At 38.8% G+C, this 27,209-nt stretch overlaps 1 protein-coding gene across 5 annotated transcripts in view; it reads right to left on the bottom strand.

The window, feature by feature from the left end:
• DENND2C (DENN domain containing 2C) overlaps positions 1-27,209 on the bottom strand; it is an 86,507-nt gene that overhangs the window by 44,100 nt on the left and 15,198 nt on the right. The window contains exons 1-2 of one of the 5 annotated variants that reach the window (XM_058439431.1): positions 26,835-26,883; positions 17,414-17,525 (exon numbers count right to left, since the gene is read on the bottom strand). The exons of 3 other annotated variants lie outside the window; for them this stretch is intronic. The gene's annotated coding sequence lies outside the window, so the exon portion shown is untranslated. Of the gene's footprint in view, positions 1-17,413; positions 17,526-26,834; positions 26,895-27,209 lie in introns of those variants that run through there. One more of the 5 variants, XM_058439433.1, reaches the window with a different exon arrangement.

The raw sequence follows: 27,209 nt of genomic DNA, 5'->3' as shown, positions 1-27,209 counted from the left end.
TTGTCATCCCAGGACTTTAGGATGCTGAGGCAGGAGCATCACTTGAGGCCAGATTTGCGACCAGCCTGGGCAATATAGTGAGACTTCGTCTCTACTAAATAAATAAATAAATAAAATTAGCTGTGCATGGTGGCATGTACCTGTAGTCCCAGCTGCAAGCTGGGAGGCTGAGGCAGGAGGACTGCTTGAGCCCAGATGTTGGAAGCTGCAGTAAGTTATGATCACAGCATTGCAATCTAGCCTGGGTGATGGAGCGAGACCCCCAACTCAAAAAAAAAAAAGGTAAAAGTCAAATGGCTGGCAACAAATGGCTAAATCTACGGAATTCACACACAAATATAAATGATGCGTACTGACGGTGTTTCAGTTGAACAGAGTAGCACAGCAGGGTAAGACTCTCCTAAAATATGTAGGTATTTACTTTCTCCTAAATGTATGCTTTAATGCATGATAGCTTTCAAAAAATGAACTATTTCAAAAATAAAAACACTTTAATGAATTTTAACTAGATCTATGACTGTTACTGATGACACAGAAAATCTTTCTTAGAGCTGATTTCACAGTTTCAATTTTTACCAAATTAACTTATATCCTTTATAATGTGGCTTGCCTGTTCTCACATACAGGTTGTGATTTTGTCCCATCTAAAAATAAGAGTTGCTCACCTCAGTTGTTTTCTTACAGAAACCTCACATCTGTCCCTTTAATCTAATTATATTCTGAGCCACCTTGCTCCTCAGCGCCTCCTCTCCCATGGCTCTCCTAGCCTGCAAGATCTTATTCATCCCATTCCTCATCTTCCCAGTTTCTTGCCTTAACCTCCATTATTGGTGGACATCCTAACTCCTAAGTGCTGGCCCAACTTTCAAATCCTAGATCTCTCCCAAGATTTGTCTTTTGAAAACTTCCTAAAGCCAACTTATTTGCATATTTGTCCTAGAGACTGCTTTCTCAAGCTTGCTTTAACAGTTCTAACAGAAACAGAGGTTGAGAAAATCTTAACAGTTTCAACAATTTTAAAAATCATTTTGTCTTTTCTTTTAACAGCATGAAATGAGTCAGAGACTTTTCCAGCTATTAAAAACTATTGAAGTCAGGTAGGACTCACAAAAAGAGAAGCTAGAGCATACATAACCACAATGGACAATCTCAACAAAAGAAACAACAGCGGTCATTCAGTTCCTCACCTGAACAATAGAAGTATAAACATGAAAACTCAAGCATGATTTTTTTCTTTTATGAGATGAATTTTTGCTCTTGTTGCCCAGGCTGGAGTGCAATGGTGCAACCTCGGCTCACTGCAACCTCTGCCTCCCGGGTTCAAACAATTCTCCCACCTCAGCCTCCTGAGTAGCTGGGATTACAGGTGCCCATCACCACACCCAGCTGGTTTTTTATATTTTTCGTAGAGACAGGGTTTCACCATGTTGGCCAGGCTGGTCTCGAACTCCTGACCTCAGGTGATCCACCCGCCTCAGCCTCCCAAAGTTCTGGGATTACAAACGTGAGCCACTGCGCCTGGCCAAGCATGATTTTTAGAAGCATAATCAAACAGCATACTTGGAGATGACTCTTAATCATGTCCCTGTCTTTTTATTTTCTATTGCTCTTCTGTGTATTTATTTTCATCCAAGAAATATAGCAACTGTAGTTTATCAGCTTAACGTATGATTTATAACATAACCTATCATATATAGAATTCTGTGTTTTTAACATATTAAGAGAAACCAATCTGAATTCACTCCAGTAAATTAAATTCTCTTTGGGAAAGAGGACACTGATGCTCTATTTTACTAATTCAAGTCTTGGATAGGGCAAGTTTCTCACTCCAGATCTTTTAAAATATTTTATTTGATTAGATATAAGCATCTGGAAAAATAACTTGGAAGAATTTGGAACATTCTAGAACCTGATTTACAAAATAATGAAGGGGTACACTGTAAAAATAGTGAATTTTACCTTAATTAAAAAGAAAACTGGCTGGGTGCGGTGACTCATGCCTGTAATCCCAGCACTTTGGGAGGTTGAGGTGGGCGGATCATGAGGTCAAGAGATCGAGACCATCCTGGCTAACAGTGAAACCCCGTCTCTACTAAAAATATAAAAAATTAGCTGGGCGTGGTGGCATGTGCTTGTCATCCCAGCTACTACTCAGGAGGCTGAGGCAGGAGAATCGCTAGAACCCGGGAAGTAGAGGCTTCAGTGAGCGGAGATCGTGCCACTTCACTCCAGTCTGGCGACAGAGTGAGATTCGTTCCAAAAAAAAAAAAAACAGAAAAGAAAATTTATGAAAGGGACCAAGGAAACTTCACTTCTGGCCATGATGGAGTAGCTGAACTAGGCTTGCCTTTCCCACATCAATAACTAAAAAACTGGAAATATATATAAAATAAGTGCTTTCAGATACTGGATAACACAGCTTAGGACTGTGATCCCTGAAAGAAGAGAGGAAAATGAGGCAGGTCCTATGATGGCCCAGCTTTCTCCCTGGAGACTCCAGAAAGTAGGGTCAAGAGGGGGAACCCAAATAGACATGGCAACCTTACTGAGTTGAGGATAACGAGATTGGAATATGGAGAGACTGAGGCAAATGGAATTTTCAGGGCACAGTATCAGAAAAGACAGCAACATAGAGAAAAAGCTCCAGAAATCTACATAGAGTCCCCTTGAATCTTTGGTTGAATACTAAGTTGCCAATGCATAGGGTAGTACTACATGAGGCTAGACAACAAACAACTAGTGGAGAAAGAAAAACTATGGGGGATTTTTAAGCTAACCCAGGGTTCACCAGCTCTGGGAAAACTTTAAAGTCCAACAACAGAGGAGCAACCTCATTGAATGCTCAGGTAATTCAGTAGAGAAACAAGAGGTCATGATTTACCAGTAGGATGAAATTAACCCTAGAGTAAGGACTATCCTAGAGCTACCCTAACAAGGATTAAGTTGATTCTTATGAAATTTAAGTACTCACAAAACAAAATTCAATAATTTTTACATGAAGACAAGTAAATCCAGACACCCAGCAATGTAACATTTAAAATGTCTGGGCACGGTGGCTCACGCCTGTAATCCCAGCACTTTGGGAGGCCAAGGTGGGTAGATCACCTGAGGTCAGGAGTTTGAGACCAGTCTGGCCAACATGGCGAAACCCCATCTCTACTAAAAATACAAAAATCAGCTGAACGTGGTGGCACATGCCTGTAATCCTAGCCACTGGGGTGGCTGAGGGAGGGGAACTGCTTGTACCCGGGAGGCGGAGGTTGCAGTGAGTCAAGATTACACCACTGTACTCAAGCCTTGGCGACAGAGCAAGACTCCATCTCAAAAAATTAATAAAAAAAGAAATAAAATAAAATGTCCATCATCTAATCAAAATTACTAAACATACAAAGAAACCTGAAAATGAGACCTATATCCAGGAGAAAAATAAATCAATAGAAGTAGAACCAGGCCGGGCGCAGTGGCTCACGCCTGCAATCCCAGCACTTTGGGAGGCCAAGGCGGGCGGATCACGAGGTCAGGAGATCGAGACCATCCTGGCTAACATGATGTAACCCCATCTCTACTAAAAATACAAAAAATAGCCGGGCGTGGTGGCGGGTGCCTGTAGTCCCAGCTACTCGGGAGGCTGAGGCAGGAGAATGGCCAGAACCTGGGAGGCGGAGCTTGCAGTGAGCCGAGATTGTGACACTGCACTCCAGCCTGGGCGACAGAGTGAGACTCCGTCTCAAAGAAAAGAAAAAAAAAAGTAGAACCAAAATAATACAAAATAAAAGAAATCGAACCAAAACAACAGACATGATGGAATTGGCAGACAGGGACTTCAATTCAGCTATTATAAATATTTTCATAAATTTGAAGGAAAACATGAACATAAGTAGAGTAATGGAAGATATAAAAAAAGACAACATGGGCACAGGAAGGGGAACATCACACTCCAGGGACTGTTGTGGGGTGGGGGGAGGGAGGAGGGACAGCATTAGGAGACATACCTAATGCTAAATGACAAGTTAATGGGTACAGGAAATCAACATGGCACATGGATACATATGTAACAAACCTGCACATTGTGCACATGTACCCTAAAACCTAAATTATAATAAAAAATAAATAAATAAATAAATAAAAAAAGACAACAAATGAAACTTCTGGAGCTTAAAAATATACTATCTGAAATGAAAAATTCGCTGGATGTGTTGAATAGCAGACTTTAGTTATTTTAGAAGGAATGACCAATAAAGTTGAATAAGTAGCAATAGAAACTGTTTTTTAAAAGCCTGAAGCACAAAGCGAAGAAAAAAAGCTAAAACAAAGATGAAAAACAGAGCTTCAGTGGGACAACATCAAGTGGTTTTGCTTTACCCTACATATAACTGGAGTCACAGAAATGAAGGGGTCAGGAGTGGGGACAGAGAACAAATATTTCAAGTAATAACAGATGAAAATTTTCTAAATTTGATGAAAACTCTAAACCCAAAGATCCAAGAGGCTCAACAAACCCCAAACAGGATAAACACAAAGAAAGGCACAAGGAAAACCACAATCAAGTTGCTAAAAAACAGTGATAAGGAGAAAATTCTTAAGAAGTCAGAGAAAAAATATGTATATACAGGGAAACAAGGTAAGCCAGAAACAAGGAAAATTTTTAAAGTGCTAGGAAAAAAACCAACAACTGCAAATCTAGAATTCTAGACAGAATCTTCAAAATGAAGGTGAAATAAAAATGCTTTCAGTTAAACATAAGCTGTAAAAATTTGTCAACAGCAGGCCTACATTCAGAGCCAGTGACATAATTCACGAGTCCAAGTACAAATTGAAAATGTGAGGTCCCTGTTCAAAAGGCAGTAAAAGTGCCTTTAAAGGTACACATAAAGTTTTTTCTTTTCTTCTGCAACCTTGCTTTCAACTTGTGGGTTTTTAAAAAATTTTCTATTTAACAAAGAAAATTATGCTATTAGCAGAAATTTTACATTTATCTGTATTTAGTGCCCATTTTAAATGCAAATATCAGCACATTTAACTCGTATGCAGGATCACGTAAAAATTTTAAAGTTCTTCAAGTTGAAGAAAAAATGATACCAGATAGATATCTGGATCTAAAACAGGAATAAGGAGAACAAAAAATGGTACTTGTGGATAAATATACAAGGCATATTTTTTCTTATTAATCTCTTTAAAAGATGACTTGACTAAAGTAAACATAATAATGCACTGTGAAATTTACAACAATGTGGAAATAAATGTAAGATAAGGGCATAAAGGTATGGAAGGAAAATTGTGTATGGTGTTGTAAGTCTCTCTAACCCATAATGGAACTGAATTAAAAATCACTTCACAGTGGCGCAGTGGTTCACACCTGTAATCCCAGCACTTTGGGAGGCAGAGGCAGGTGGATCTTGAGGTCAGGAGTTCAAAACCAGCCTGGCCAACATTGTGAAGCCCCGTCTCTACTAAAAATACAGAAATTGGCCAGGCGTGGTGGTGCCTGCCTGTAATCCCAGCTACTCAGGAGGCTAAAGCATTAGAATCGCTTGAAGCAAGCGAGGTTGCAGTGAGCCAAGATCGCACCACTGTGCTCCAGCTTGGGCAACAGAGTGAGACCCTATTTCAAAAGAAAGAATAAGGAAGTATAAGAAGAAGAAGAAAGGTATGAAGGAAGCAAATGAAGAAGAAAAGAAAGAAAGAGAATCAAAAAAGATGAAATGGAATTCTAAAAAAATAATTGATGCCAAAAAAGCAGGGGAGTTGGAGGGGGAACCCTAAGAACAGTAACAACAATAATAAAAAACCCACATGGAACAAACAGAAAATGAGTAACAAGATGGTACACTTAAATCTGACTATATCAATAATTATACTGTATATAAATGGGTTAAGCTCTAAGTACAAGGCAAAGATTATCAAACTTAATTTAAAAAGCAAGACCTAACTCTATATGTTCATAAAAAAATGCACTTTGAATACAAAGAGATAGATCTGTTAAAGAGACATAAACAGTAAACACTATAATAAGAAAGCCGGACTGTCCATGTTAATATTAGACAAGGTAGACTCCTGAGCAAGAAATAACAGCAGTGATAAAGAAGGACATTACAAAAAAGATAATAGGTGCAATTCATCAAGAATACCTAGCAATCCTAAATGTTCATGCACCTAGTAAGAGTTTCAAAAATGTAAGAAGCAAGAAAATATCAGAACTAAAAAGCCAAATGGACAAATCCACAATTTTAGTTGGGGATTTTAACTTTTCAACAGTAGTTGATAAAACATATAGACAGAAAATCAGTAAATATATAAAAGATTTCAATATCACTATCAATCAACTTGACTTAATTGACATTTTAGAACACTTTACTCAACAAACATAAAGTACATACTCTTTTCTTTCTTTTTTTTTTTTTTGAGACAGAGTCTCACTCTGTTGCCCAGGCTGGAGTGCACTGGCATGATCTGGGCTCACTGCAGCCTCCGCCTCCTGGGTTCAAACAATTCTCCTGCCTCAGCCTCCTGAGTAGCTGGGACTATAGACACGTGCCACCAAAAATACTCTTTTCAAGTGTACATGAAACATTCACCAATAGACCATATGTTGGGCCATAAAATAAGACTCAATAAATTTTAAAAGACTGACATCATACTGAGAATGTTCTCTAGCCCAAAATGGAACTGAAAGAGAAATCAGTAACAAAAAGATATCTGGAAAATCCCAAATTATTTGGAAATAAATCTTTTAAAATAAAAAAGTTTAAAAACAGTAAGTGAGGATACTACTTCTTGATATTTGAAACTGGAACACGGCTGGGCATGGTGGCTCAAGCCTGTAATCCCAGCACTTTGGGAGGCCGAGGCGAGCAGATCACCTGAAATTAGGAGTTCAACACCAGCCTGGCAAACATGCCAAAACCCCACTTCTACTAAAAATACAAAAATTAGCCAGGCGAGGTGTCATGCGCCTGTAATCCCAGCTACTGGGGAGGCTGAGGCACGAGAATCGCTTGAACCTGGGAGGCGGAGGTTGCAGTGAGCTGAGATCATGCCACTGCACTCCAGCCTGAGTGACAGAGTGAGACTGTCTAAAAAAAAAAAAAAAAAAAAAAAAAGAAAAGAAAAAAAGAAAAAAGAAACTGGAACACACTTTACCTCATAAAGTTTCAAATTACTATTTTAAATTTCTCTCTAGGTTAGGTGCTCCCTTAACATTTGTTTAAATTGTCCCATTGCTAATCCTGCACAAAATGTACCAACCTTCTCAACATTGTAGTCTTCAACATTCTATACTGAAATTTGAGTGTCATCATTCCACCTAATAATATCTTTAAAAAGATCAATTATTTAAAATTCTCCCTTAAGAAGAAAAAAAGCGTAAACCCAAAGAAACTGGAGGAAAATAAAAAATGAGTATTAATGAACTAGATGAACATAGGATAAAAACCAATGAAACAATAAACTGTTTCTTTGAAAACATTAGTAAATTGACAAACCTCTAGGCAAAGTGAACAAAAAAAGAGTCTGAGGCTGCAGTGGGCTATGATTGCACCACTGCATTCCAGCCTGTGTGACAGAGCAAGACTGTCTCTTAACAAAAAATAGGACAAGAAAAAGAAATAATACCAATCACATACAAACTCATTCAGAAAACAGAGGAAGTAGAAACAATTTCAACTCATTTTATGAGACCAGCATTACCTTACCAGGTAACTGGGCAAAAAACTTAGAAAAGAAAAATACAGAATAATATAACTCATGAACATAAATGCAAAAGTCCCTCTAAAATATTAGTAAGTCCACTGGGCGCAATCGCTCACACCTGTAATCCCAACACTTTGGGAGGCTGAGGAGGGCAGATCACTTTAGGTTAGGAGTTCGAGACCAGCCTAGGGAACATGGTGAAACCGGTCTCTACTAAAAATATAAAAAGTAGCCGGGCGTAGTGGCGTGCACCTATAATCCCAGTTTCTTGAAAGACTGAGGTAGGAGGATTGCTTGAACCCAGGTGGTGGAGGTTGCATTGAGCCAAGATCATGCCTCTGCACTCCAACCTGGGCGACAGAGCAAGACTCCATCTCAAAAAAATAAATAAATAAATAAATAAATAAAATATATAAAAATATGTAATATAATATATATATAAGCAAATCAAACCCATAAATAAATACACAGAAAGGATACCAGAACGCAAGGTTGCTTTAACATTAAAAGTCACCGTGTTTATGGGATAAAGAAAACTATGTAATTATCTTAATAGATGAAGAAAAAGCATTTGAAAAAATTTACACTTTCAGCAAATCGGAAATAGAAGAGAATTTCCACAATCTGATAAAGTATCTATAAATTAAAAAAAACCCACTGCTGGTATCACAATAAGTGGTAAAGACCAAATACTTTTTCCTTAAGAATGGGAAAAAGGCAAGGGTGTCTCCTCTTACCACTTTTATTCAACATTGTAAAAGAAGTTTACAAAGGCCAGGTGCAATGGCTCATGCCTGTAATCCTAACACTTTGGGAGGCCAAGGAGGACAGATGGCTTGAGCTCAGGAGTTCAAGACCATCGTGGGCAAAGTGGTGAATCCAGTCTCTACAAAAAATACAAAAATTAGCCAGGCATGGTGGTGCGTGCCTGTAGTCGCAGCTACTTGGGAGATTAAGGTGGGAATGGGGGAGGACTGCTTAAGTCTGAGAGGTCGAGGCTGCAGTGAGCAGATCTCGTCATTCCAGCCTGGGTGACAGAGTGAAACCCTGTCTCAAACAACAGCAACAAAAAAAACATAATGAATAAGGAAAGAAAAACTAAGTAAAAGGCATAGAGGTTGTAAAAGAAGTAAAGCTGTTTTTTTTTTTCTGCAAACAATATGATTGTAAATGTAGGAATTCCTAAGAAATCTATATTACAAGATATGAGAATTCATAAGAGAATTTAGCAAGGTCTCAGAATACATGGTCAGTATAGAAGAATTAATTGTGCCTCTACACACCAAGAATAAACAATTGGAAAATGAAATTTAAAATAACATGTACAACAGCATAAAAACATGAAACATTGGCCAGGTATGGTGGCTCACACCTGTAATCCCAGCACTTTGGGAGGTCAAGGCAGGCAGATCACTTGAGGTCAGGAGTTCAAGACCAGCCTGGGCAACATGGTTAAACCCTGTCTTTACTATAACAAAAAAAAAACTTAGCTAGGCGTGGTGGTGCACACCTGTAGTCCCAGCTATTCAGGAGGCTGAGGCACAAGAATCACTTGAATCCAGGAGGTGTAGTGAGCCAAGATCATGTTACTGTAACTCTAGCCTGGGCAACAGAGCAAGACTCTGTCTCAAAAAAAAAAAAAGAAAAGAAAAAGAAATACTTAAATACTTAGGGATTCAAGATGTGTAGACTGAAAACCACAAGCTAATGCAGAGTAAAAAATAAAGAATAACTACAAACACAGATATTATACATTAATGTACTGGAATATTCAGGTTTTTTTTTTTTGAGACAGAGTCTTGCTCTGTCGCCCAGGTTGGAGTGCAGTGGTGCGATCTCGGCTCACTGCTGCCTCAACCTCTCGGGTTCAAGCAATTCTTGTGCTTCAGCCTCCCAAGACTGCAGGTATATGCCACCACACCCGACTAATTTTTATATTTTTAGAAGAGACTAAAATGTGGTTTTGCCATGTTGCCCAGGCTGGTCTTGAACTCCTGGCCTCAAGTGATCCGCCTGCCTCGGCCTCCCAAAGTCCTAGGATTACAGGCGTGAGCCACTGGGCCTGGCTAGGAATATTCAGCTTTGTTACTATAAAAAATTATCTCAAAATTGATCTATAGATTCAACACAATCCCTAGATTGTTGAATCTGTAGATTCAACAAAATCACAGCAGGCTTTGCTGCAGAAATTGACAAGTTGATTTTCAAGTTTATAAGGAAAGGCAAAGAATCTAGATTAGCCTAAATAATTTTCAAAAAGAAGAATAAAGCTGGAGGGCATAGACTACCTGATTTTAAGACTTATAAAACTGCAGTAATCACAACAATGTATATTAGTTGACAGGATAGACAAAAGGATCAGCAGAAGAGCACAGAGTCCAGAAATGAACCCACATATATATAGTCAACTGATTTCCACAAAGCTGGGGAAAGAATAATCTTTTCAATAGATGGCATTAGAACAAATAGGTATCTACCTGGAAAAAAAATGAACCTCAACCTTTACCCATAACATTTACAAAATTTAAGTTGAAATAGATCATAAACCTAACTACTAAGAGCTAAAACCACAAACTTCCTAGAAGAAAAAAATCTTCACGACCTTGAGGAAGAAAAAGATGTCTTAGGACACAAAACACATTAACCATAAAGAAAAGAATGGATACATTGGACTTCATCAAAATTAAAACCTTCTGCTCACTTATGACATTGGCTTAAAAATGGAATGGAGCTGGGTGCAGTGGCTCACACCTGTAATCCCAGCACTTTGGGGGGCCCAGGTGGGAGGATCATTTGAGCCCAGGAATCTGAGACCAGCCCTGGCAACATAGTAAAACCCCGTCTCTACAAAAAATTTTTTTAAAAATTAGGCGGGCATGGTGTCGTGCATCTGTAATCCCAGCTACTTGGGAGGCTGAGGTGGGAGGATCACTTGAGCCTGGGAAGTCAAGGATGTAGTGAGCGATGATTACACTACTGTACTCCAGCCTGGGCAACAGAGCCAGACCTTGTCTCAAAAAAAAAAAAAAAAAAAAAAAAAAAGAAAAGAAAAGAAAAAAGAAAAAGAAAGAAAGAATATATAGACAGAAAATCAGCAAATATATAAAAGACTTGAATATCACTATCAATCAACTTGACTTAACTGGCAAGAAACAAAGAAATAAATGACAAGCCACAGACTGGGAAAAAATATCTGCAATACATATATCTGATGAGGACTTAAATCCAGGATAAACAATTATTACACCAAAAAAGTCAAACAACACAACTAAAATATGAGTAAGATTTGAACACTTTACAAAAGATTTATGAGTAGCCAATAAGCACAATAAAGCACATGAAAAGATGCACACCATCCTTAGTCACCAAGAACATGCAAATTAAAACACAAGATTCTAAAATTACACATCCACTAGAATGGCTAAAATTTAAAAGAATGACAATACAAAAGATTGGAGCACCTGTAACTCTCAAATATTGCTAGTGTAACATGGTGCAACCCCTTTGGAAAGCAGTTTCTTACAAAATATAACATATAATTGCTATATGATGTAGCCATTTGGCCAGGCGCGGTGGCTCACGCTTGTAATCTCAGCACTTCGGGAGGCTGAGGCCGGTAGATCACGAGGTCAGGAGTTTGAGACCAGCCTGGCCAACATGGTGAAACCCCGCCTCTACTAAAAATACAAAAAATTAGCCAGACATGGTGGTGGGTGCCTGTAATCCCAGCTATCTGAGAGGCTGAGGCAGGAGAATTGCTTGAACCCACGAGGTGGAGGTTGCAGTGAGCTGAGATTGTGCCATTGCACTCCAGCCTGGGCAACAGGAGTGAGACTCCATCGTGAAAAAAAAAAAAAAAAGAATTTTTATTTCAGTTACTGTATTTATCAGCTCTTAATTTTCTATTTGGTTCTTTTTTTTCTTTATATTCCCATCTGTATTTTGAAATACTCCATCTCTTCATCGATTAATTTTTTTTTTTTTTTGAGATGGAGTTTTGCTCTTGTTGCCCAGGCTGGAGTGCAATGGCATGATCTCGGCTCACTGCAACTTCGGCCTCCCGGTTCAAGCAATCTGAAGTGCTGAAATTATAGGCATGAACTACGTAGCCACCACTGCCTTTTTTAATTCTATCAATATTAAGCTGGAAAGAGCATGGCTGCAGTTTCACATAGTTTGGGTTCACCTCTGTAATCAACTCTGGCAGGGCATTACTGCATAATATGTGGGACTACACAATTTCTTTGTATCTCTCCTGTCCTCCTTCAATGCTGCTTTTGTAGCAAAAGCTGGGAGAAAGAGGACACAGCAGATAATTCCTGGGCTAAGTGGTTTGTTTTTCCATTTGAGATTCTTCCAGATTCCAATCTACATTTCAATTTCAACAATTTACACAATTAACTAAGGCTTGTCAGATTTTCCCTTGGCTCCATAAAGTCTTACCATCTATGTCAGAGCTATTTCAATCCAGATCATGTGCTTGTCCCAGGTGTAAAAGTTCCTGTGGCCCTCTGCTCATTTATGAGAGGCTATTTTTACTTTGAAAATCAGTTCATGAAAGTTTATTTGCATCCACTGCTAGTCACTAGCCCCAGAGAAATATATGATTTTTATTTTGTCTAGAATGTTCTTGTTACTATCAGAGCAAAGGTATTTTTACGTCCTTCTACATCCCAAATGGAAGTCTTAAAATAATCAATGAAATAAAATAGTGTAGAATAGAATACATCAGAGTACACTGCATGTAAGTATTGCTTCAGAAATGTTTGTTTCAGGGGTGTGTGTGTGTGTGTGTGTGTGTGTGCACACATGTGAGGGTGACCATGGTGAGGTATGGTCAGAAAGTTGTGGAAAGCATCTGTTCTGTTCTAGAGACACTAAGGTCCACTTCAGTGCTAAGCAGGAGTTCAGAGAAAAGATGCGAGGACACGAATCTTTAAAGAAAATAGTCTATAGCTAGATCAACTTCATGCACTGAAACTGTTCAGAAACCTGAAGGCTTTTACACATCAACACATAACAAAGTCAGTCTCTGGAAAAATACACAAAAACATAAATTTTTTTAATGTTTTATCACAATTTAACACAAAACACAATTTTAACATAATAAATAACTGCTGTTAAAGAGTAAAACACAAGCAGATATTTTAATAACAAACAGCCTTTGATTTTTTATTAAAGCTATTTAATAGTTTGAGTGCCTGTGTACTATGTCTCAATTTGTCTCAATTTGTTGCTTACTGATTGCTATTATTAGCTTGAGAATGCACAGAAATTCTGAAGAGAGAATATGTTCTTTTTATGTTTGGCTTCCTTAAAAAAAATCTTTCTAAAATCTCTTTTTTAGAGAGCAGGAAAGAGATAAGAAGATTCTCTGAAGGTAGGAAAGCCATTTCTAAGTGAACAGAATAAATCACTTTGGCCGGGCATGATGGCTCGTGCCTGTAATCCCAGTACTTGTTGGGAGGCCAAGGTGGGAGAACTGCTTGAGCCCAAGAGACCAGCCTGGGCAACATAGCAAGACCCTTTCTCAAAAACAAAAACAAAAACAAAAAAAATCGCTTTGAACTCAGCAATTAGAGGCAATACTAACATAATGGCAAAACAAATATACAGCTGATACAGTTTGGATATTTGTCCCCTCCAAATCTCATGCTGAAATCTGATCTCCAATGTTGGAAGTGGGGTTGAGTGGGAGGTGTTTGTGTCACAGGGATGGATCCCTCATGAATGGCTAACTGCCCTCCCTAAGGTAACAAGTGAGTTCTTGCTCTATTAGTTAACACAAGAGCTGGTTATTTGAAAGAGCCTGGCACCTCCTCTCATGTCTCTTGCTCCCTCTCTTGCCATGTGACACGTCTCCTCCCCCTTCACTTTCCACCATGATTGTAAGCTTCCTGAGGCCTCACCAGAAGAAGATCCTAGGGCCATTCTTCTTGTCCAGCCTGAAAAACCATAAGCCAAATAAACCTCTTTTCTTTATAAATTATCCAGCCTCAGGTAATCCTTTATAGCAACGCACAATGGACTAATACAATGGTCAACAAATACTTATGGAACAATTGGGAAAAGCCAACTGCACAGTTTTAAACCTATTTTAAAATGTCACAGGTACACAAAACTTGTGTTTTTATGATGCATACAAAAATATGATCATAATTTTGCCACTAGTTTCTGGTATAAATCACATATATCATACACACACACACACACACACACACACACACACACACACACACATATATATATTTTTTTGAGATGGAGTCTTGCTCTGTCACCTTGGCTGGAGTGAAGTGGCACAATCTCAGCCCACTGCAACCTCCGCCTCCCACTTCAAGTGGTTCTCCTACCTTAGCCTCCCAAGTAGCTGGGATTACAGGCACATGTCACCACACCCAGCTAATTTTTGTATTTTTGGTAGAGACGGGTTTCACCATGTTGGGCAGGCTGGTCTCAAACTCCTGGCCTCAAGTGATCCATCTGCCTCGGCCTCCCAAAGTGCTGGGATTACAGGTGTGAGCCACCATGCCCGGCTAATAAAATTAAACAGGTAAATATTTCATGGTGTGCAAGAGATAAGATGAAGTTTATACTCCTTAACATGACATATAAGGTCTTTCACCCTCTAATTCGAGCTTTGACTCTTGCCACTTGCCTTACTCACCAGCTACATATTTTCCAATAATGCCAAATAATCTGGAACTATTAGCAGTCCAAAGTTAGAATGTTCGAGTTACAGAGTTCAAATACTAACAGATTTGGTTCTTGGTTGTATACCATTAGTCAAATTAACCCTTCTAAGCTTGTTTTCTTATCTGTAGAATGATCACAATGTTTACAGATAATACTTACTGAGCACTTAATATGAGCCAGGCATAGCTCTACTAACTTTATCCATATTAACTCACCTAATTATTGTAACAACCCCATGAGGTAGATACTACTGTTAATCTCATTTTACAGATAAGGCAATGAGGCACCAAGAGGTTAAGTAACAAATACATGTCTTAGCATCCTTTGGCACAACAGATACAGATATTTATTTTATAAGGTTGTGAGAATTAAATATCAGATAAAGTAAATAAAATGTTTAAGACAGTGACTGGAATATAGTAACTGCTCAATAAATGACAGGTACTATAAATTTCTCTCTGAATACACCATGTGCTTTCAAGATCAGTTGAAAGTTTTTCCGTGAAAGCTTCCTTAGCCCTTTCCCCAGAGTTAATCACTCCTTTTGTGCGCTTTTATTACACCTATTTGCATATTGTTATACTTTTCCAATTCTGAATTTGCCCTACAGCAAATACCTGTGTATGTCTTTGCCATGACCTCAAGACTCTTAACACTTATTCTTGCTGGAGACACTTAGAAAAAGAGGAAAGTCAGGGATAAGACTGAAGGGGAGGTAGTATGAATAGGGACAAGTAAATGCTTCTGCAATGCTGTCTTAGAAAACCTAACGTAAACCTCAATCTCAGAATGTCACTGCTGAACTTGTTACAGCAGAGGATGCTAAGGCTTGTGTCAGGGAAAAAATGAACAACATAAATTCTGCTCAGGAAGTTGGGTGGGAACTTGCACTATTCACATTATTTGGTTTTTCAATTTTCTATTACATTGACACATTATTTAATTGAAAGCCTCAATACATTTTTAATAAAGCCCACAGGAATATATCTTGCATAAGATTCTTCATTAAATGTGGCTAAAAATATTTTAAAACAAATAATAAAGGACCAGACTAATAGGGGGAAAAAAGTGTCAAACAGGCTTCTACTTTTCAAACCTCTATCATCTTGTTGACTGTTCCTTGAATAACAAATCTTCAAAGCAAGCACATACAGGATACCAGCCTTTTATCTCACTCCTATCAGAGGAAACAGCCTTATAAGTAACTAAAAATGGTTCCCAAAATAACAAAGAAACTTTAAATAAACTCCTAATATTGCTTATAACACACAATATAAATTTCTCAAGCCATTACTGTGCCTACTGGCAAATCAAGAAATACGTAAGATTCTTTAAAAAATAAATTTAATTCTTTAACAGTTCCATCAAGTCTGTTGAGATATTTGTCATGGAAATTTTTTCAGGTTTTTTAAAATGAAAGAATGAAAAATGATAGCTGTCATAATGCAGATTATATTCAGAATTTTGAGGCATAAGCCAAAGACTTAGAATAATGCTAATTTCATGATTGTGTTACGTGGTTGGTTATCTGCACTATTCATAAAACCTTCCAAATGACTACAATTCCTTTTCTTTGCTGTTTACTGATTGTAATGGGTACTACTGGAGGGTTTATTTGCCACAGCTACATGACCCTAGGTGTTATCCCCATAACTAATCCAATGGTAATTCCTGTTAGCTCCACCTTTAAAACAAATCAAATTCCCACCACTTATCATCTTTACTGTTAACACACTAAACCAGGCCACCATCACTTCTTCCTCTCTCATTTTCTATTTCTAGTCAATTTTCACCTTCCGTGTTCATTCTATCTAAAATAAAGCTCCTTTTCCAACATGATTTTCTATGTCCTCACTCTGCTATGTTTTATCCATAGAACTTATCATTTATCTGAAATTGTGTTATTTATTTGTTTACTTCTCTCCCTCACTGGAATGTAAGCTTTTATACTACTGTATCCCCAGCACCCAGAAGAGTATGCACCATACAGTAATCCCTCAGTAAATATTTGTTGAATGAATGACAAAATGCTAAATACAAGAATGCTTAAAAGGAAAAGGCTTACGAAAAATTTGCAGTGCCTATTACTTTAAGTGCCTCCAACGATTTGAAGCTGCCCCATTTGTAGAATGGGGAAGCTTCCTAGAATAGTTTAAGAATATGAGTAACGCAACTTATTTAAATAATTCACACCACAATAAGAATGTTTTTTGTATATTTACTATTTGCCAAGCACTATATGCATAATCTCATTCAATCCTGATAACAATCCTTAGAGGAAGATATCTTCATTTTCTAGATGAGGAAACTGAGGCTCAGCAAGTTTGGATGGCTTTCTAAGGTCACATACATTGTTACAATTTGAAAAGCATAATTTAATAGCACATAACATACTACCTTCAGGATAGAAAGACATTTTGAGAAGGGGCAATATCTAAGTCAGGGGTCTCCAATGAAGAAAATAATTGATTTATATGTATTTATTTATAAATTGTAAACATAAAACTATAATAATATCATGAACATTATAAAGCACACTGAAACTAAAAATTTAAAGGCATGAGATTTAAAAAATCATTTTACTAGTTTAAATTAGTAAAAATTAAATATGTAAAAGAGGGTATAGTAACCATTTCATTCTCACTGAAGTTTAACTACAAATATTTTGAGTAAGAGCAATGTGATTAAACGTGGTTTTTTTTGATACAGTGATTCAAAGATTTAGTCCAAAACTCAGTTTATTTCAATACTTGGTTCTAAGGGTGTTATAGATCGAACCGTGTCCCCTGAAAATTCATATGTTGAAGTCCTAACCCCCAGCACCTCAGAATATGACTGGATTTGGATATCAGGTCTCTCGAAAGGTAATTAAGTTAAAATGAGGTCACTAGGGTGGGCCTTAATCCATGACTGGTAGTACTTAGAAAAAAACAGGAAACCTAGACACGGATTCAGAGGGGAGACCAGGTGAAGACACAGGGAGAAGACTGCTATCTACGGGCCAAGGAAACAGGCCTCACAAGAAACTTACCCTGTCGGCACCTTGATGTTAGATTTCTACAGCCTCCAGACTTGTGAGAATATCAATCTCTGGTGTTTGAACCACTCAATCTGCCGTATTTGGTTATGGCAGCCCTAGCAAACTAATACAAAAGGCCACAGTAATAGAAAAAGTAACTCACCACAAATACATGGAAGACAATGAAAGAAGAGCTTCACTGACTGAATCAGAATATTTATTTGTCAATTCTATTCACCTTAAATTAAGCAAGGATTTTTGTTGAAATTTGACTAGTAAATTTTCATCTTCACTAATGTTTATCATCTGTACTTTCAAACTAACTGAACATTTAAAAATTTTTAACAAACTGATTCAAAATCTAAGTGTGTAGATAGGAGAGCTTTACAGATAACACATTCTTTGTTTTGGGTAACATTAAGTAATAATTGATATATTACAAAATACCAAATTCTGTCTGCAAATCATGTTTCTTTAGAAAAACAATTTCTCATTCTTTTTTTTTTTTTTTTTTGAGACAGAGTCTCACTGTGTCACCCAGGCTGGAGTGCAGTGGCATCATCTCGGCTCACTGCAAGCTCTGCCTCCCAGGTTCACGCCATTCTCCTGCCTCAGCCTCCTGAATAGCTGGGACTACAGGCGCCCGCCACCATGCCTGGCTAATTTTTTTTGTATTTTTAGTAGAGATGGGATTTCACCATGTTAGCCAGGATGGTCTCAATCTCCTGACCTTGTGATCTGTCTGCCTCAGCCTCCCAAAGTGCTGGGATTCCAGGTGTGAGCCACCGCGCCCGGCCTGTTATTCATTGTTAAAACATCATGTTTACCTCGTAGGGACACACTGAACATGTTTAAGAGAATTTTTTGCTGACAACCACTTGTCATTACAGAAAATCAACAATTTCGGAACACTTTTTTTTGGAAAAGGAAAATGGTGACATTTTAAGTTTTGCAACTTTAAAAAATACTTTTCCATAACGTAATCAGAAAACTAGTGTGCGATATATTTTCATGACTGTGACACTTCCTATTTTCAAAGGATTATAATGATTCTATTATTTAAGATATAATCTGTAAATCCACCTACTTGGACACATATGAACTGCTATATGTTGCAACAGCTAAAAGTGAACAAACAAGTGAGGATGTCATCGCCAACTCCGTTTTTTTTTTTTTTTTTTTCTCGATCTCTTTTTTTTTTTTTTTATTATACTTTAGGGTTTTAGGGTACATGTGCACAATGTGCAGGTTTGTTACATATGTATCCATGTGCCATGTTGATTTCCTGCACCCATTAGCCAACTCCGTTTTGTTTGAAGGAATGCCTACTCTTCCCTTGGGGATCATTCCTTATATAAAGTCTGATCCAGAGAAAGCACCAGTGTCAAACTGTATATTAAATATTTAGTAAAGCTTAATTTATTTTTAGATGAAAATGAATACAAGTAGCATTTCTAATGCTTTTTTCACATCCTAATGTACCATCTTGTGTACCTCTGGGAGATCATGAGTCCATAATAAGGTATTCTAACTTACACATGCATTAGTTTTAATGTTCACCATTTCACCTAGGTAAACAGAGAATATTTAGGGCGGGCACTGTAGCTCATGCCTGTAATCCCAGCACTTTGGGAGGCTGAGGTGGGAGGATCACCTGAGGGTGGGAGTTTGAGACCAGCCTGGCCAACATGGCGAAACCCTATCTCTACTAAAAATACAAAAATAAGCTGGATGTGGTGGTGCATGCCTGTAATCTCAGCTACTCATGGGGCTGACGCAGGAGAACTACTTCAACCCTGAAGGCACAGAGGTTGCAGTGGGCCGAGATTGCACCATTGAACTCCAGCCTGGGTGACAGAGTAAGATTCTGTCTCAAAAAAAAAAAAAAAAAAAAGAGAGAGAGAGAGAATATTCAGGGGTCTGCTAAAATAACCAGGTGGCCAAAAGTTGTATGAATATAAAATGTAAATAACCCTTTCCTTTGTTTACTCAGAAGAAGGAAGAATTATTTCTTTTTTAATTTTTATTTTTAAGTGACCAATTCCAATTGTGTATGTTTATGGAGTACAATGTGATTTTTTTTTTTAGACAGAGTCTTGCTCTGTCACCGAGGCTGGGTGCATGATCTCGACTCCCTGCAACCTCTGCCTCTCGGGTTCAATAATCCACTATTGTACAACCTGGTGACAATAGTCTCTAATATTCTTCTGGTTTCTCAAGCCATTTAGTTGGCTTCTAAATCACTGCTTTATACTATTAGGTAATGTTTGTGAAAGGAATGCACTGCCACGTCTGGCTAATTTTTGTATTTTTAGTAGAGACGGGGTTTTGCCATGTTGGCCAGGCTGGTCTGTAACCCCTAACCTCAAGTGATCCACCTGCCTCAGCCTCCCAAAGTGCTGAGATTACAGATGTGAGCCACTACGCCTGACCTGTATAGCATATATTTTAAATAATTATTACTTATTAAGTGTTTACATGTGTCAGGCACTATGCTATGTATCTACTTTCATTACTACCTTTAATTCTTTTTTTTTTTTTTTTTTTGAGACAGAGTCTCGCTGTTGTCACCAGGGCTAGAGTGCAGTGGCGCCATCTTGGCTCACTGCAAACTCTGCTTCCCAGGTTCCAGCAATTCTCCTGCCTCAGCCACCCGAGTAGCTGAGATTACAGGTGCCTTCCACCATGCCCAGCTAATTTTTGTATTTTTAGTAGAGGCATGGTTTCACCATGTTGGCTAGGCTGGTCTCAAACTCCTGACCTCAGGTGATCCACCCGCCTTGGCCTCCCAAAGTGCTGGCATTACAGGCGTAAGCCACCACGCCCGGCCTTCATTTAATTCTTACAACAACCCTAACAGATAGTTACTATTACCTACAATAGTAGAAAGTTTCATTATTTTGTGAATGGGGAAGCTGAAGCTGAACTGGTTAATTACCCAAACTAACACAAACCTAGTTCTGCTTTACTCCAAAGTTTGTGCACTAAACCACTATATATTACTTGTTAGTTGGTAGACATAACAATAATATAAACTAATGCAACAAGATGTCAAACGCAACTTTTCCTATGTTCTCCGAGTTTCAGCAGGGCCCCAAAGGCCAAAACCAAAACAATAGGAGTCGAATACCCCCATATTCTAAGAAAAGTGCAAGGCTTAGAAAGTGAGGTTGCCAAAAATTGGCTCTGCTGACATTAGTTCACTACCCTTCAGGCTGTATAAGAGAAGAATTACAATTTATTAAATTGTGAGGATTACAAGGGACAATAGAGAGGACTTCTTTAAGGAAACTAGGTGGTGTGTTCCCTGTCTCCTATAGGGAAAGAGAGCTGTACCTCTTGCCTACCTCAGGACAGGGACTGAAACCTCAAGATAACCACTCAAAGTGCTTGAGGCATATCCCCAGACTTAGGGAAGTACAGAGACACAGGGACTGGTATCTGACTCCCACCTGGTGGATAAAAAGAATTGACATGTAGCTAAATTTTAAAGACTGCTCAGGCACAACAGTCAAACGAGAAATTTCAGCAGAAGTTCTACAAAATGCCATAATGTGGAAAAAGACAAGTAAAACTAAGTTTAATAACATTAAACTTTTAGAATTTAATTATATTAATGCAATTTATTAATGGTCCATATAATTAAATAAAATGTCTCTTCACATAATTACATAATTATCCTTTTTTTTTTTTTTTTTTTTTGAGACAGAGTCTCACTCTTGTCGCCCAGGCTGGAGTGCAGTGACGTGATCTTGGCTCACTGCAAAGTCCAGCTCCCAGGTTCAAATGATTCTCCTGCCTCAGCCTCCCGAGTAGCTGGGATTACAGGCGCCTGCCACCATGCCTGACTAATTTTTGTATTTTTAGTAGAGATAGGGTTTCACCATGTTGACCAGGCTGATCTCAAACTCCTGACCTCAAGTAATCCGCCCGCCTTGGCCTCCCAAAATGCTGGGATTACAGGTGTGAGCCATTGCACCTGGCACTTTTCACTTAATTATCCTTTTAAAAATCCCCTCCAAAGTAAAAAATAACTGTCCCAAACTAGAACTTTTCAGCTATATAAATGGCTTCAAAACAAATTTAATGTAACCTAGTGTTTTCCTAGTGTTTTTGTTTTGTTTTGTTTTTGAGATCAGTCTTACTCTGTTGCCCAGAGGCATGGTGTGATCATAGTTTACTGCAGCCTTGACTCCCTGGGCTCAAGCAATTCTCCTGCCTCTGCCTCCCAAGTAGCTGGGAATACAGGAGCATCCCACCACATCTGGCTAATTTTTAATTTTTTTTTTTTTTAATAGAGACAGGGTCTCGCTGTGTTGCCAGGGCCGGTCTTGAACTCTTGGGCTCAGTCCTCCTGCCTCAGCTTTCCAAAGTGCTGGTATTATAAATTTTGAGCCAACACGCCTGGACAATAAAACCTAGTTTTTAAACCACAAATTCAAACTTGATAAATTCTTAGCAAGACATTGGAAAATAAAGGCAGCAAAATCATTACTAAAGTATTCAAAGGTTGAAGAAATTTTCCAAAAGCTAAAAAGAAGCAATTAAAAAAAGTTTTAAAAGTCATAAAGTAATACTACTACTTTTTAGAAATTTTGAAAATAGATGAAACAGGTGAAAAATACCTGTAAGTCTACTACCTCCAACATGGTCACTGGGACATTTTGGTATATCTCCCGTTTTTTAAACACATTTTTATACAGATGCAATTACAATGTATACATAATTGTATCCTGCTTTTTTTCATTCACAGTTATATAAAAAGATGCAATTTTGGCCAGGCTCGGTGGCTCATGCCTGTAATCCCAGCACTTTGGGAGGCCGAGGTGGGCGGATCACCTGAGGTGAGGAGTTCGAGACCAGCCTGGCTAACGTGGTGAAACCCTGTTTCTACTAAAAATACAAAAAATTAGCCAGGCATGGTGGTGCACGCCTGTAATCCCAGTTACTCAGGAGGCTGAGGCAGGAGAATCGCTTGAACCCAGGAGGTGGAGGTTGCAGTGGGCTGAGATCACGCCATTACACACCAACCTGGGCAATAAGAGCGAAATTCTGTCTAAAAAAAAAAAAAGGATTCCATTTTCAAGAATTTCAGACTACGGCTGGGTGCAGTGGCTCACGCCTGTAATCCAAGCACTTTGGGAGGCCGAGGTGGGTGGATCACGAGGTCAGGAGATGGAGACCATCCTGGCTAATGCGGTGAAATGCTGTCTCTACTAAAAATACAAAAAAAAAAAAATTAGCCAGGCGTAGTGGCGGGCGCCTGTAGTCCCAGCTACTCGGGAGGCTGAGGCAGGAGAATGATGTGAACCTGGGAGGCGGAGCTTGCAGTGAGCTGAGATTGCGCCACTGCACTCCAGCCTGGGCGACAGAGCGAGACTCCGTCTCAAAAAAAAAAAAAAAAAAGAATTTCAGACTACAGATATAACAGGCTTTCTTAAAAAACACACATTCATAACAATTGTACAGTGTAACTTTCTATTTCATTCTAAAGCTTAAAATCCAGAAGATGTATTTCTCAAATTTTCAAATGACATTCCAAAATTATATATTCTTTGCATATTTTATCTCATTTGACAATAAAAGATCAACAAAAGTAAAACTGCAGTAACATGGACATTAAATACATCTCATATCCCTCACAGTGCCATTTAAAACACAGTAAGGGCATTAGCTGGGTGTGGTGGCAAGTGCCTGTAGTCCCAGCTACTTGGGAGGCTGAGGCAGCAGAATCACTTGAACCTGGGAGGTGGAGGTTACAGTGAGCCGAGATCGTGCTGCTGCACTCCAGCCTGGGCGACACAGTGAGACTTAAGACTCCATCTCAATACAAAACAAAACAAAAGCAACAACAAAACATAGTAAGGGCTAGGCATGTGGCTTACCCCTGTAATCCCAGCACTTTGGGAGGGAGGCCAAGGCAGGAGGATCACTTGAGGCTAAGAGTTTGAGACCAGCCTGGGCAACACAGTGAGACCTTCCCTCTACACACACACACACACACACACACACACACACACACACACACACACACACACAAGCCAAGTATGAAACATGTGCCTGTAGTCCCAGATACTCAGGAGGCTAAGGCAGGTGGATCACTTGAGCCCAGGAGCTGGAGGCTGCAGTGAGCCATGATTGCGCCACTGCACTCCAGCCTGGGCAATGGAGCAAGACTGTCTCTAAAAATAAAAAATAAAAATAAAAAGTGCCTGTAATCCCAGCACTTTGGGAGGCTGAGGTGGGCAGATCACCAGAGGCCAGGAGTTCGAGACCAGCCTGGCCAACATGCTGAAACCCCATCTCTACTAAACATACAAAAATTAGCGGGGCATGGTGGCATGTGCCTATAATCCCAGCTACTTGGGAGGCTGAGGCAGGAGAATGACTTGAAGTCAGGAGGCAGAGCTTGCAGAGCTGAGATCACACCACTGCACTCTAGCCTGGGTGATAAAGTGAGATTTTGACTCAAAAAAAAAAAAAAAAAAGAAAAGTTATTACCAACTCTTTCTGAACAATTTGGCCCTAATTAGGCAAAGCAGAGTAAGTAAGGCAGGCACACTTGCTTTATGCTAAGGAGCAAGGTAAGGAGAGCATCTGTGTAGGAGGGCTGCCTACTATGGAAGTATCAGGGCCTAAACAAGGTAAGGAGTGCAGTCCCACAGAGGGGTAGCCCAGCATGGGATGTTAGAGCTTCAGCAGAATGAGGAGGGTATCCAGGCTGATAGATGGCCTGGTGCGGGGTTGTCAGAGTCAGGGCAAGGTGAGGAAAGCATCCTAGGAGGGAGTCAACTGGACAGAGTATTGGCAAGTGGACCTTGGGCTTGATTCCAGCTCCTTGGCTGGGTGCCTGTGTGTAATGCACAAACTACCCAATCAAACACAGCACCCTGACTGAATGCTATGCAACTATTAAAAAGGATGAGGTAGAGATCTGTATGCAGATATGCAAAGATGTCCAAAATAAAAGTGGGGCAAAAGCAAGTGGAAAAACAATTTTCAATACGCTTTTTAAAAAGGATATACATAGATCTATATACCTGCTATACATATATCTATACACAAGCCCTCCCCTCACACATGCACTGCAATAATGTGAATTTGAATGTTACACAATTGACTCTTATTCTCTGTCCAGCTCCCTTTTCTCAAATGGGAGGTAGGCAGGCTATAGTTCTCTTCCTCAAATTGTAGGAGGTAGGTAGTTAGGAAGCAATCATTTTCTGACCATTTGAACTTTTTCAATTCAGTATAGTAATCCCTTGGTATGTGTAGGGATTGGTTCCAGGACCTCCCTCAGATACCAAAACCCATAAAGGCTGAAGTCTCTTATATAAAATGGTGTCGAATTTGCATCATAAAACCTACTTACAACTTATAGCCTTCCATTTACTTTTTTTTTTTTTAAGAGGCAGAGTCTTCTCATTGCCCAACCTGAAGTGTAGTGGCTATTCACAGACACAATCATGGTGCACTACAGCCTTGAACTCCTGGGCTCAAGTAATTGTCCCACCTCAGCCTCCCAAGTAGCTGGGACTACAGGTCCCATACCTGGCTCTATCTCCCATATGCTTTAAATAATCTCGAGATTACTTATAATACCTAATGCAACGTAAATGCTATGTAAATTACTGTTATACTGTGTTGCTTAGGGAACAGTGACAAGCAAAAAAAGTCCATACGTGTTCAGTACAGATGCAACCATCCAATTTTTTCTGAATCTTTTCGATCCATGATTGGTTGTATCCACAGGTGCAAAATCCATGGATACAGAAAGCTGACTGTATATGATCAGTTGTACCAATAAAATTTTTTTAACTTCACATTGGTACTTTTTTTTTTTTTTAATTTCAGGCAGGGTCTCACTTTGTTGACCAGGCTGGAGTGCAGTGGTGCAATCTTGGCTCACTGCAGCCTCCGCCTCCTGGGTTCAAGCGATTCTCTTGCCTCGGCCACCCGTGTTACTGGGATTACAGGTGTGCACCACCACACGCGGCTAATTTTGGTATTTTTTTAGTAGAGATCGGGTTTCATCATGTTACCCAGGCTGGTCTTGAACTCCTGAACTCAAGTGATCTGCCTGCCTCAGCCTCCCAAAGTGCTGGGATTACAGGTGTGAGCCACTGCACCCAGCCTCCCATCAGTACTTTTTATACTATTAATATTAAACCATATTTTTAAAATGTTGTTTTTTCATTATCCTTATAACAAGACTCAAGATTTTTATAAGATTGAATTTTTTGGTCACCACTTATTAAATTATGGTGGCTATGCAAGAAATTGTCAACAATGGTACCAGTGAGAGAACTTGGGGTAGGGAAACAAGTTATTTACTTTTTGTTTTATAACTTTTTATAATGATTAAACGTTTTGTGTTTTTTGTTGTTTTTAAATGTTAAAATAGGATCTGAATGGTGGAATAATGGACCTTTTAAGTGGTATTTGTTGTATTTTTCTATATTAAGTAAAACCCTAATAAAATTTTTTTTTAAATGAACACATATGATGATGCAGAGATATCACTTCCAATAATTTATCCTAATCAATTAAGTAGACAAATTCACAAAGATACATGTACAAGAGGAGATTTAGAATATTATAAAATTGAGAATAAATTTCCAGTAGGTGATGATTAAATGTACCATGGTAAATCCATACTCTGAAATACGACGAAGTTATAACATGCTCAAGATCTACTAAGTAAAAGAATGTTATAAAAGGTTGTGTAATATAAATTAACTTTAATGTGTATGAATAAATAGAATTTATAGTTAATATGGATATGCACCAAAAAGCTAACAATGATTATCTCTGGGTGATATAACTATGGTTGAATTTTCTTTTGGTTTATCTGTATTTTCTAATTATAAAAAATAAACAGGCCAGACATGGTGGCTCACGCCTATAATCCCAGCACTTTGGGAGGCTGAGGTGGGTGGATCACGAGGTCAGGAGATCAAGACCATCTTGGCTAACATGGTGAAACCCTGTCTCTACTACAAATACAAATAATTAGCCAGGCGTGGTGGTGGGCACCTGTAGTCCCAGCTACTCAGGAGGCTGAGGCAGGGGAGTGGCATGAACCCAGGAGGCGGAGCTTGCGGTGAGCCAAGATCACGCCACTGCACTCCAGCCTGGGCGACAGCCTGGGAGACAGCCGTCTCAAAAAAATAAATAAATAAAAATCAGCATAAATCACTTTTATAGCATTTGTTTCAAAAGGAGATAACCTACTTTTTAAAGATTCATCAAATACTTATTGAACACCCACTTCATACAGAGTATTGTGAGAATTAAAACAGCAAGAACAGTGATTGCACTTTATTAAATATTTTGTTAAATACTATGTGCCAATCACTTCAATCACATTATCACAATTAATTTTCATAGCACCTCTTTGGGGTACTATATAAGATTAAGTTTTGGTACATACAACCGGAACTGGAAATAGCAAGTGGTTTAAGCAATGCCGATGTTTGTTTCTCTGCCACCTAAAAAAAAAAAAAAAAAGACAAAGTAGGCAGTCTAAGATGTCATCAGGTCCCCAGGTGCCTATATTTCTGCTATGCCACCCTCAACACATGGATTCTGTCTTCAAGATCACTTCACAGTTCACACACAGAGCTCCAGCTATTACATCCACATTCCAGGAAGCAAAAAGGAAAAAAGCTCTATTTAAGCAGCCTTCCTGGAAGTCCCATATAACACTTTTGCTATGGCTTATTGACCAGGACTTAGTCACATGTACAAACTGCAAGCCAGGCTGGGAAATATAATCATTAATCATTTTATCCTGCAATGTGCCTCA

This window comes from Hylobates moloch, unplaced genomic scaffold, assembly GCF_009828535.3.
Source record: "Hylobates moloch isolate HMO894 unplaced genomic scaffold, HMol_V3 SCAFFOLD_5, whole genome shotgun sequence".
Taxonomy (NCBI): Eukaryota; Metazoa; Chordata; class Mammalia; order Primates; family Hylobatidae; genus Hylobates; species Hylobates moloch.
This window is presented reverse-complemented; position numbering and strand designations above follow the sequence as displayed.